General features: G+C 35.1%; 1 long non-coding RNA gene across 1 annotated transcript in view; it reads right to left on the bottom strand.

Annotated features, from left to right (window-relative positions):
• The window catches only part of LOC140149285 (uncharacterized), a 31,199-nt gene that overhangs the window by 1,410 nt on the left and 16,353 nt on the right, over positions 1–13,436 (bottom strand). The window contains exons 3-4 of the long non-coding RNA XR_011858576.1: positions 8,887–8,950; positions 2,365–2,400 (exon numbers count right to left, since the gene is read on the bottom strand). This is a non-coding gene — a long non-coding RNA (uncharacterized lncRNA). The remainder of the gene's footprint in view (positions 1–2,364; positions 2,401–8,886; positions 8,951–13,436) is intronic.

The raw sequence follows: 13,436 nt of genomic DNA, 5'->3' as shown, positions 1-13,436 counted from the left end.
TAATTAACATTATTGGAAGAGGCTTCCAGGCCTCGTCCCAACGATATCATATATTGCAAGATGATTATGTCATGTCTCAATGTACCATGACATGATGCCTAACATGCATTGCAGAGACAACCCCAAATGAATTTCACTGTTTATGCAGTCTGTAAAATGATACTCTGTAAACTTGAATGCCATTTTATACTGGATGAGCTTAGACATCAACTAATTAAGTTAAAATGGTTTATTAGATACAAGATGACACAAGTTCACTGGCAACACTAGACACACATCACCACATATAACACATAAATAACAATTTACACAGATAGCCAACAAGTTGTTTTTGGCTCCTCAAAATAATGTTTGTTATAAATGTGGTATTTTGTACCAATCACACGAAGGGCTACATAGTGTATTGATATACCGTCTAATTACCCTTCATCAAAAATCAACATGTTTCAAAATACTTGTTTCCTACTAACACATTAGATTAAAAATTCATTTCATATTGCATTTTCCCCACATTTTAACAAGTTATTTCAGTAATGACAACATTCAAAAACTTATTTTTTATCAATGTTATCAATATCAAATGTGACAACAGTTGTTACATACCCAAATCATTTAGCTACTTGTTAAAATACAATTTTGCTATCAATTTGGTGCAACTTCAACAACAAATAGTGATAATTTCTCTTGTACACTGCACACACAAAATACAGCACAGCAACCAGACCATCACCATCACAAAACACAGAGAAAAACAAAATCTAATTGGACATTAAAACAAGAGGTTAATAATTATTACTAATGACAGAAAAAATTAACAATTTAGATGAAAGAATTGAACGTCTCTCATCTAAATGCCAAAACTTGAAAGAGGAATGAATACCCCATTCTGAGAGATAACTCTCTGATATGAATCTGTGTACACACACAGGCACATGACTAGTAATACGCTATATAAGCTGACAAATGTTCCCTTGTGCATCAGTTGCCAATATCTCATCATTTGGGACTACTCTTAACATCAAGCTTACTTGCTAAACATTTATCAAGTGCATTTACCATTTCACTAATGTACTCTATTTGCATTCAGATGAGTTAAAGCTGCAAACAAGTGTTTTGTTTCAGGAATTCACTTTTCTGTCTTCCGAAAAAGCCAAAGATTTATATAGCGCAATTACATAAGATCTTTACAGAAACTCACTGACCATGTTGGCCCAGGAGGACACACCTTATTATACTATTTAGCCTCATTCACAGATGCAGCTCTATACAGGTGCAGAAGAGGGTCTGAGTGCAAAACCTAATCAGCCTACATTATAATAACCATTGCAGTCAGGATCAGTTCCCAAATTCTGTATGGGCAGATCAGGATTTAGCAGTAACTTCATTGTCCAGAGGAATTTCAAGCATGCTCAATTTTTCAGAATAGACACCGTGGGGCTTGAACTTGTACAACCAAGCATTCGCGCACCAAAGCCTAGTGCCTTACCAATTGAGCTACATGTAACTAACCCGTTCTTTTGATTTTACAAATGTAACAACTTCAAAAAAATCTGCTCAAATTCATTGCTAACTTTAATGAGACATTGGAGAGGGTGGACCATGCATATGAAATATTTCAAAATGCCTAATAATTCCTAAACCAAATGACTTCATAAAATGTATTCAATGGGATTTGATAATCTCTCTGATCGTCTGTGCATCTGTGAACCGCCATCCACAGTGGCAAGAAATGCCATGCACTTCAAAAGGTGATTGATTGAGGTGGTTGATGGTGAAAGCATCAGCCTTCCCTTGGTCTTAATCATGACCAGTTGAAGTTCAAGTGGTAATATGTCCAGGACTCAGTGCAACAAAGACTCATGTCCATCAGCTCCTCTGGGTAATGTTATGTATAAATGCAATCTGCTTATGAATAACATGACCCAAGGGAGCTAATGGAGATGAGTCTTTGTTGCACAGAGTCCCTGATGTTAGTCTATAGTAATATGTTAAAAGATACAACATGCACAATGTTAATACTAAACATCACTCATAATTGTGTCGCCTTTCTTTTGAACCACCTTTTGTTATCTACTCAGTAACAAACAAAATTGCACTAAATTTGTCTTAGCTGTTATTAAAAACATCTAAAAACACACAGATGACAGGCAACTGGAAACACACACACACACTCATTTCTCAATCAGGAGCCAGGCACGCAATCTTTTCTTACCTATTTGGGACAGTGAACTTAAAATGTGTTTTAGAACTTGGAAAAACAAGTTATTGAGCAGCAGACATGTATAATATTACATCAATTTTATTGATCACCCGGCTCTTGAAATTGAGAAATGCACATTTATTTATATCTAGTAACATTGATACCTGGACAGCTAGTCGATCTTGAAAAGTTCCTTTGACCTGAGGTACAAAATAATGTGCAAATGGGGAAACATTTGAGTGTCAGGGAGAAACATTAGTGAGGGGAAAGTTGTGCATTATTGATGGCTTGTTCTTTCTGACGATATAGATGCTGAGCTCACACCTTGTACACCTTCCCAGTAATAACGCCTGCATATGTACTGCCGATGATATCATTTGTAGAGTCCCACAAATGGGTTCATGTGACTACATTGAAAGCTATGAACAATTTATTTTGAGTGCATTACAAATGTCATCATTACAAATTTGGTATTGTTTTAACCTGAGACTACGTAAATTAGTCTCAGGTTTTAAACGTGTTCATTAGGGGGAAAGTGGCTTTGATTTCACAGCAATATCTCATTATCGGACCACTATTTTTGGAGTTGTTTTTGCTGCATTGTTGATGTGATTATGCACATTATGATATACATGTATAGAGTTACAAGACGTAAGTCAACAGACTGAGGCAGTAGAGGTTTGAAGACTTCAAGTAACTGGCCTTTTACAGGCCTTGCCGTTTAGATTTTAAAGGCGAGTGGTTAATCACTCGCTAGCATGAAGCTAAGGCGAGTGGTCGAATTTTCTCAAATACGACGTATAATAATAAAGTAGAGCTTTAAAATACGGTATTTATGTCGAAATGCGCGCGAAGCGCGTTAAAATTTGTGACGACTTTCTCCGCTTGGAGAGGGCACAGACTCGATTTAATGCTGAATTAGATGATTCTGTGGAGAATGGATATACGATCGATTTTATGCCCCCTCCCTTCCTGAGCGGTGCTCCCTGAGAAGGAGGGATCGAGGCAGTTCAGTCTTCTTGTTTAAATGCAGAAACACAAATAAAATGTGCTCTTAAGATCTGAATCTGAAGCGAGTAGCTGAGTCATCCATTTGAGCTTAATTCTTCCCCTGTGGCTTCAACCTTTTGGCTGATATTGGGGGATTCACAGCGAGTGATATTAATTTTCTTTGGCGAGTGGAAAATCGCTCGCTAGAAATCGAGTTTGGGCAAGCGGTGGCGAGCGAGAGCGATCGCTCGCCTCAAACGGAAAGGCCTGCTTTTAAGGAGAGAATATTGTCATCATAGAAACTTTCACTGTTTATCATTGCTCATGTTGACTAAAATGGAAAAAACAATCAACAAAACACAACAAGAACCACATTTTTAGAAATGATACACAACAAACAAATCATTAAAAGTTTTGCTCTTCTTGTCAAACATTTTTGTTTGTTTGTTTGTTTGTGTATGCCTGTATTATTTAACAAACAGGTATGAGAATGAACATGCATGAAATATCTGAAAGCATTTGGAAAAGAACACTGAAAAAATTTTCTGCAGTTGAGCTAAACAAAAGCTCAAGACAGGTTGAAATTTAAAAAAAAGCAACATTTGGACCAAAACCCACCTGAATTCAGGTGCAACCTAGAAAATCTCATGCCTGAACAAGTCAATGCTACAACACAAGCCATTTTGTTCAACTAGGACCCTGGTTCTACATGTAATATCCAAGCAAACACACAAATGTTTTAAAAAATGTTTGAAATGTTTTCTGGTTTGTGACTTTGCGTCAAAAAACTTTCAAAGGTCATAAAAACAAATATAAAATGTTTTTGTATGAAACAAAACTGCAACAAATTTGTAAAATCTCACAATGTTTATATAAAAATAATTTTTGCCAAACATTTTGCTAAATATGTCATACAAATAATGTTTTTGAATGGTTTATGTTTTAAACACTTATATAATATGACATTTAAACTTTTTCTGTAAAACATTTTATGTTTGCTGGGATATATTTAAAATCTATGGATATATGCAAGCTCATAAAATCTTGGATTGTATAGAACCATCCATGTGTGCTTTGCTTATTTATTGCATGACTGGTGCACAATTTTATTAATTTACTCCAGCAAAGTTGGAACTTCACAGCTGTGCGCACCAAATAATGTTAACCTATTTAATGTTGAATAAAGCTTTGTGGGTACAGTCCAAACCAGATTAGTTGGTCTCAAAAGTAACTTAGGGATGTGAATTCATCACCCTGTTGCCTTCTGCAGAAATCCAACCCATAATTCTCACTCTTACCTTTATTTTACTTTAGTTAGTGAACCAAAGTCCCCCCGGGTCTCCAAGGGAAAAAAAGATACATTTACAGTGATAATCACAACACAGTACTATTTACCTGAAGCGTAATACAAAGATTCAATTTCCCCATAATCTGACTTGATCCAATTCTGATTTGCATCTTACTTTACTTATCATGATATTGATAAATCTCATGGTTTATGTATGCTATAATGAAACTGCATAAATGCATACACGATAACCCATGTGGAATGTATCAATAGCGTGCGAGTTGCACTGATTTTACTTCAAATCTCGTTTAATTTACATCAAAATAAACAGATATGATAGAGCAGGTGCTTGTGAATTGGAGGGAACATCATTGAATCCTGTGATAAACTTTACAAATGGATTTCTTATAAAATGCATTAAATGGGTAAGCTTATTTTACCATAAGTGTGTTGAGGAGTGAGCATGTTTGTCCTTCACAATTCACACCTGAATGACTGACTGATGAAAGGCTTTCATTATGCAGCAAATACAAAATGTCTATCATTGTGTAAAACAGACAAGAGATTGCTCTACTGGTTTCACATTATAGAGAACTTTCAAGAACTCAAATGAATGCATCAACAAGCAATCCATTAAGCTTTCAGCTAAATTTGATGGCCATAGATTTGAGTCATTAATCCAGAAACAGCATTTCTCCCCGGTCCCCGCATTCCGTACATCCGCGGGTATTCATGCTTGTCGGTGAACTTTAAAAACACCCCTTTTGCACCTCATTTCGCGAAGTTTTAGGGAAAAAGACCCTTTTTAGCGATTTCATGAATTATTTGCCCTTCGACAATACCCTATTATAGCTAAAACGCGAACGATATTTCTAATATACCCTTTTCTGGCAGAAACGCGTAGGCTGCTCGATGAAAATACCCTTTTTTTTATTTTTCGCAACACGTTGTTTGAAAAAACACCCTTTTTTTGTGTGTTTCGGGAATCCCGTTTCTTCATCTGAAAACACCCCTTATTTCGCGAAATTTTCGACAAGCATGAATACCCGCGGATGCACGGAGTGCGGGGACCGGGATTTCTCCCTAGCTGCCCCAATTAGCTTACATTATGTAGGCCTATAAATTTTAAAGGCCTATTCAGCGATTTGCTCATTCGGAAGCAAAAGCCCAAATAGGACATTTTAAATGAAGATGTAACATCTCTACTTATTAAAAGTAGAGACATTAGCTATGTATTTGAATGGGATTTCCAACTTTGTCAATACTGATGTTTTAAGGCTGTTTTTTTAATTTTGCCAAATTTTTATTTCAGAAATACATAATGATAATTTCAAATACTTGTTCTTCACTCCTAAGCAATTTATACACAATTTTAAACTTTTGTAAACTTTCGCTGAGATTACTGAATTATTTCTGTTCACACTTTCAATCTGCTTGATTCTTCATTTCCCATATTACCCCTAACACCAGTAAAAACCACAAAATACCACAATGAAAAATTCATAACATGCATGCATCCCAGGGTCTGCGATGACGCAATCACCCGAAGTGTGATATGCTCACGGAATTGCTGGCGGGCAGCAATAACCCGAGCAGCTACCGGTCGCGTTCGTTAAGCTTGGCATGCGAGGGGTCAAAGGTTTGAATCCCGGGGGTGCCAAGTCAAAAATTCTTCTTCTTCTTGAAAAAATCGGATCTTCTCTGACTTCCGATACCAAAAAGCATGGGTCAATGTTAGGGTTAATATAAATGGTCAATGATCAGGCCCAAGGACCTCAATTACTGCAGTGTCATGCACACTCTAAAAATCCACCCTTCAAATATAATATAATGTTGTGCAGCCCTCTTTTACTCCTCAGCTTAAGCAATCCTGGCATTTAATATGGATGTATTCTATATCAAGCTCTTTTCTCATGACGATTAACGTACTTTGCTTGTAGCAAAATACACTGAACAGCACTTTTTGTTTTTAAGACAGCGCTACATTGTAGTTATTTTGTCAGAGGAAACACATGATGTAAAAGCTTCAACTTCACTGCCCCAAGTTTTTTCCCATCACTTGCCTTTGGGCTTCCCTTACTAGGCTCTCCATCTTATAAATGTTTGCTTTTATTCCTGGTAACATTTTGTATATGATTTAATCAGACTCACTTGTGTATTGTTGTTTCTTTGGGACTACATTGTACTTATTCTCGGTTCACTCATACATGAACCTTTTAAGTCTTACTGTCTACATGTAGCCATAAGGCTGTAACCTTTACACGCTCCAGACATAGGTAAAACATGCCTATTGCCCTTGCTTTTGTTATTCAATAGTTCAAAATATTCACCATCCTTCAGAAATGCACACACATGGTTAAGCACACACCTTTAAACTAACAAAAATGGGTTTCCATATTATTATTATACAAAGCTGTACAGCCACTTTTAATGGGGCTAACCTGAAATGCATAAACTAAGATTTGGTAAAGTTTGACATGCAAAACATTCATAATTAAATTCTTTAAAATCAATGAATCAATTGTGTGATTGCTCATATTTATTGGCAAAATCAAATGAACTGAAACCAAAACTGATATTGAACTGATTTCAGAATATGAGACAAGGCTTAGAACTCTGCCTGTGCATAGATAAAGTATGCCTATAAGCTGATAAATGATGGGATGTAACGCCCAATAAAACACTTGAATTGAAAATACATTACAATTTTTTTATTTCATAAAAGCTCAACTTTACGGAGTTTCTCAACTTTACAGGGTACAACATTTACTTAATTTCCATGCAATTTGCTAAATCTTGTGCCAGTCGGCAGGACATTTATTTATATTGAGTTTGTGCTGGTTGTACCCCACTAGTGTTCAGTGGCGTAGCTACAACACTGTTCATGTATATTGTGTTCTCAACACATGGGGACCAAATTTGCTTCAAGCCTTGGCTGAATTTAGCCAATATACAATCATGGTACAACTTTATATCTCTTCATAATAGAAACAGTCAAATAATAACTTAAGTCAAAATGCAATGCATCTGAACATTTACAGCAATTACTACCAGTGTTCGAAATTTTGGTTGTCCGTTCGCCTGGGACAACCAAAACATGCACCGGACAACCGAAAATAATGCTCTAGTTGTCCGGTGGACAACCAAAGATCTACAGCCAAAAGTCACTTTTTCAGCATGTTAGTTTGCTCAAACCTGACACAACTGATGAATTGTTAAATATTTAAGATTAATTGTTCATAAATTTACTACACTCACGCCACTTCATTGGTCATATGTAATTGTTTCAGATTGTAGCAGCTTACGGACCAAACTTTGGTGGACAACCAGAAATTACAACCTGGTTGTCCGTGGGACAACCCCTTTTATTTTCTTAATTCGGACACTGATTACTACAGTACACAGCACAGAGGTGCACTGAATGCCCTTTAAAATTGAGCAATGCAGATCCCAGATGTGCATTGAGAAGCTGAAGCCACTGAATGCCCTTTAAAATTGGGTAAGGCAGATGAGACAAGTGTAGAAATGTTGAACAATTTACATCGATTCATTTTCTCCCAATTGTATACATACCAGTACCTAGGTTTACTTTGTTCAAGCATTGCCCTTTTGCAGAATGTAGTTTGTATGTTTAATATAGTATGTTTAATAAGTTTGTAGCACAATAAAAACAATACAACAAATTGATGATGACATGTTTCACTTCAACTCATATCAATAGTCAAAATATTTTATTTGATGCTGTTCGTTACCAAAATGCAACTATTAAAATTAATGATAGCATTCACGTTCATCATAGAAGCTAGCACTTACATGGTTATGACGCAACTAAGGAATGTTCTTCTTCATCAATCACCGCGTGACTTGGGCTTAATTAAGGGAACAAACCAAAACATTGATGAACTCATGCAAATGTTAAATTTCTTTACTAAGTTGCCCCCCCCTCCCCATCTGTTATGAAACTTAAGATAACAATAAGTATGTGAGAAAAGGTTGTCAACATTTTTACCCATTCCTTTTATTTATAGGGATTCATCTAGCTATTGGTTAGATCTAGAATTCTATCCTATCAAGGTGTCAACATTTTTTACCCCTCTCTTTCATTTATGGGTTCATCAATCTTATGGTTTATTCCTTAACATGCCACATATCTATATATAATGTATCATGTCTGAAGTTGAGAATACTGCTATGTTGGATTTTGCTATGGCAGATTCGAATCAGTGCATTTACGCAGTTTCATTGCCAGTGTACAGACCAATCACCCTTCTACAAATTGTTTATGTATACTCTATGCCCCACAGGATTAGGTTAGTGCATGTGATTCAAATCTGCCAATGTAAAATCCAACATAGCATTACTCTGAACTTGAGATGAGACAGACTATAGAATGTTATCGCATACCAACCTGGTAATGGTTTCACTTTCCTATGTAATTCTGCCAAAGCTTGTAAGTGAATATCATGTTCCCTCTGAAACAATAAAAACAACAGAACAATGTATTATTGCAAAATAGAAGTGAAACAAATTTGATACCTGGCACCAATTATTATGCTTAAAATATTAAGTTTATAAATGTAAATTTAAGTAAGATTTTCTACATCATTCACCATTTTAATTAAAATATATTGCCACTGGATGTAATATGGTACTTAAAAGATTATAATTTTGATGGTAGTATGTTATTTATAGTGCTTATGCGTAAATAATAATGATCATGAGATAAAGATTACCAGGTAATCACAATACTTATACAGGCTGTATCAAAATGATTGGTACTCATCAGTTTGTAGGGATTATGGGACAAGACTGTCACATTATGCAACATTGTAGCTCCATTTGGCTCCCTCAAGACAGTGTCTTGTCCGTGTGTAATACATGGGCGACCAAGGGTGGTGCATCTGTAGAGTGCTTAAAAACTAACATTTCTGGTCATTTCAAGAGGATCCAATTTCATTTGGTAATCAAGCATGCTTTCTAATAATAGTAATAATACTATTTTTTTTTAAACCCAGATGGGAATCAATCTTTTTGATACAGCCTGTATAATCATCAGTACAGCAGCAAAGGGTTTAAATCAATGTTTCTCTTTGCATGATATAATATGGAAAACAGATTTCTGCAGCCCAGTTGATTAATTAGTTGCATTGAAGCCTTAAAATGGTAATTGTACAAATGTCATGGGTGACTGCAAATCAAGATATATTAGGATCTGCACTGCTACATACTCGCTCAAGTAGAACACTATAGAACAAAATTAGCAAAATATAAAACACAATTGCTTAATAGTACCATTTTTAACTTTAGGTATTAACTTTGTATTTAGACACTATAGTGTTTATACATGTACACTTTGAAGGATTTAGTATTCAAAGACATCAGTTTAGCTCGTATGATCATGATCGTGTATATTTATTTCTTATTGTATGAGATAGATATTCTTCAGGATAGGCAACATGGTTTTCTTTCTTATATAATTTTTCTGATTGATCCTTCATGTGCCTCGTCAGATTTTCAAACAAATTTACCAGTTACCCTGTCTCTCTGTTCTTAGCAGTTTGATTTGCCGTTGGGTTTCTGCAGGAATGAAAACATTTACAGAGGCCTGCTGGCACTAAACCATTTCTACATGACAGTGCATAATCCTCCAAAAGCAACCCTTCTGCTAAGCCTAAGCATGTGCACATGATGCATCATATGGTTATATATAAATGATGATGATTTATAACAGAAAGAGTAAAAACATTAAATTGGGTTCTCATTTTGAACAGTCAGAAATTGGCTCTAAGTTACATACGTATGCAGATGTGTTTTGTGTGGAAACTTGTATCATTGCTTCTAGTATTTTACATCACAGTAAAAGTAAAATTCTGAATACTTGATGGAGGTGAAGGTTGGTGAAAAGGGAAACGAGGAGAGATAAAGATTAACTGTAACAAGATGAGGATGAGGGAGGGAAGTCATCTCATGAACCATAACTCCAAATTTTAATTCAATACTCATCATCAAGTCACCAATTTGTGAATTGTACAACTTATTTTGGTTGATAAAATCACACATTGAAGATGTTGAATTTTGTCTCCATTTTGATAAACAAATTTTCATCATATACTTGCCGAGAGATTTTTCAATCATATGAGATGTGCTGATTTTGTGCAATATACAAGTCATTTTGCTTCAAGTCACATTGTACTTTTTAAATGCGTAATTTTTAAAGGTTGTTGGTCAGATTATTTCACATCTATTTATTTTTAAAGGGGGTGGTCAGATTATTTCACATCTATTTATTTTTAAAGGGGGATGGTCAGATTATTTCATCTAACATGCCTAACAGGCCTACCATTAAAATAATCTCTTTCCAAATTTTAAGTTGTATTGCTCCAGTGGTTTTGTTATGAGAAGCAGAAATATGTGACGTGTCATGTCAAAAGGAGACACTTTTGGGCAGGTTATCAATTTGGAGGTTTTTACATATCTTTAATAAAAAGATATTTTGCTCCACAATGCCATTTTTCCCAATGTAATCAGACATTCCTAAGCGAAGATATTGAGTTTGTAAGTTATGGTATTATAAAATTGGAAATTGAGATATCGGCCTTTAAAAATATTATTGACAATGTTGAGAGTAGGAATTGCCTTGAAAAATATGTCCAAAAATACAAGATGCTAGTTATATTCGGGTCTGAAACTATCAGACAATATTTTTAACATTAATAACATCAAAAATTCGCAGCAAACCCAAATTGTGAAAAAAATCACCCGCGGGCAGATTTTTGGCTATTTCTCCATTTACGATCCTGCCCAAAAGTGTCTCCTTTTGACATGACATGTCACATATTGGTCTACTTTTAACTCTTTTATTTAGAGGAATGAGGCGTCTGCGATGCAAATTGCACTCTACAAATGTTGTTCTACTATTATAAACTTGAACATGTTGAATGGTTTCCCATCTGTGTTATATTAAAGTTGGATACAAGATACCGATGCTATGCAATAATATCATCAAACATTGAACTACATACCTAACTCAATGTTTTCCTACTCCTCATCTATTTCCCTGGATACAATCAATACTGAAGTGACCATTAGTTCCCAATACAAATATGACTTTGGACTTCATACCATTCTGTTCCTACCCATAATATTGACAGAGGCACAGATAAATTAGCCAAATTGTCACAGTACTTGTTGTATTTAGCGTTTACAAATAATTTGCTCCAAATACACATCTCTCTTGGCTTTTGATTTGGTTTGTATCCAAAGTCTATATCAAAGTCAATAAATTGTGACATGGGCACAATCATCACTGTATGTCCTAGACCTTATTCACAATGCAGCTTATACAAATATATAATAAAATTCTATACATCTATGACACTTTGTCAATAAATCAATGTTACTGTTTTAATAAGAAACGTGTTACTAATTGATCTAATTATGGATATACTTCTTTTAATTACAATATGTATGTGTGTGTATGTTTCCTATTAATGAAGTATGTGTAGCAAAAATCTCCTGTAATTGAATTATTTGACTAAACATTTGCTTGTAGTGATGAGTCAATTTTAATATAATGTGAGTATGAATATTTGGACTTATGTTGCTATCTTATAAATCTCAGCTAGGCCTATAATGTACAAATGTATACATATTTGTACATTTGTCCACATTTTATGGATGCAATGAACTGTGAATTATCTTCAATACAGAACCTGGAGGTTACTAACTTATTAAATATCCCTAAAGATTTGTAAGAAGACAGGATTCATTCCTTTAGTCTGCCGGCATTTTTTTTTCAGTTTTCTTTTTTTATAAAAATTTCATTTTCAAGCATTCAACTATAAATGATCTGAATGAGACCTATAATATCACCTCAAAACAGATGAAATAATGATTATTCAATGATTATGATATTACATGTTCTATCTATGTCTTGAATACCAAATTATCATCTCAACCTACCCAATATTACTAGTCTCAAGTCAAGCAGGTTCACAGCATATTGAAATTTAATTAAAAAGTGCAGGACTTCTTGCACTCTATAGCCAGGGTTGGGTAATCATTTTATGAATTGGACATTCAGTATGGAAATTGATATTTTATTAGAATAGCCCACAGTTAGTAGCGCAATTAAACGGTGTATAAATATTATGATAATATAACATGGGAGGAAAGATTCAAGTCATTAACCTGGTGTGCAGATGCACAATCAATATTTATATGCTGTTCAGTAGGAGTGTAAAATGGAACGGTTTTTGCATTGGAATGAAATTGAGCCACTTTTCTTTTCCTTTACACATACAGGAGCCGATTTGTTTTTGCCCTTTATGTTTCGATAATTTGGTTTTTTCCTTTGCTTTGGCTACTACCAAGCCCATAGCCAGTGGGGGTGCAATACCCACCAGGGGTGCAACACCCCCATGACAAAAAGGTTCACTTTGCAATTGCAGGGTAACAATGTTAAAATGTACCCAAAAAGGTTTAATTACAAAGGGAAAAAAACGGGAAACAGACCACTTTCTATGTGAAACTGTTCAAAATAGCATCAAAAGTCCATATTTAGAGGGGTTACGTCCATTTTTTTAAAAATGTATACAGCATTTTTTTGAAACAAAGTCAACCTTTTGCAAATTCCATATCTGCTGTACATCTGGACTAAAGACCTACCTTCCCCTTTCCCTTAAAGGGCAGTACTGGGACAGGCTCCAATAGGCAGGGCAGGTAGACATAGGCATGGCACAGGCAGGCCAGTATACTCATGACATGCTTCTGCACACCTTCTATTCATTATGGCTACTTGTGATGAAACCGCACATTGATTAATACCGACATAAGTAATAAAAATCTACATGCACAAATGAATAGAAATCATTCAGACCCGCATTTGAAAGTGAAAAGAAAAAAGAAAAAAATATGCTTTAAAAAAATCCAAAACCATACAAACAAGAACTCAAATGA

The sequence above is a fragment of the Amphiura filiformis genome, chromosome 3 (genome assembly GCF_039555335.1).
Source record: "Amphiura filiformis chromosome 3, Afil_fr2py, whole genome shotgun sequence".
Classification (NCBI taxonomy): domain Eukaryota; kingdom Metazoa; phylum Echinodermata; class Ophiuroidea; order Amphilepidida; family Amphiuridae; genus Amphiura; species Amphiura filiformis.
The sequence above is the reverse complement of the archived record's forward strand: the minus strand, read 5'-3'. Positions and strand labels throughout refer to the sequence as shown.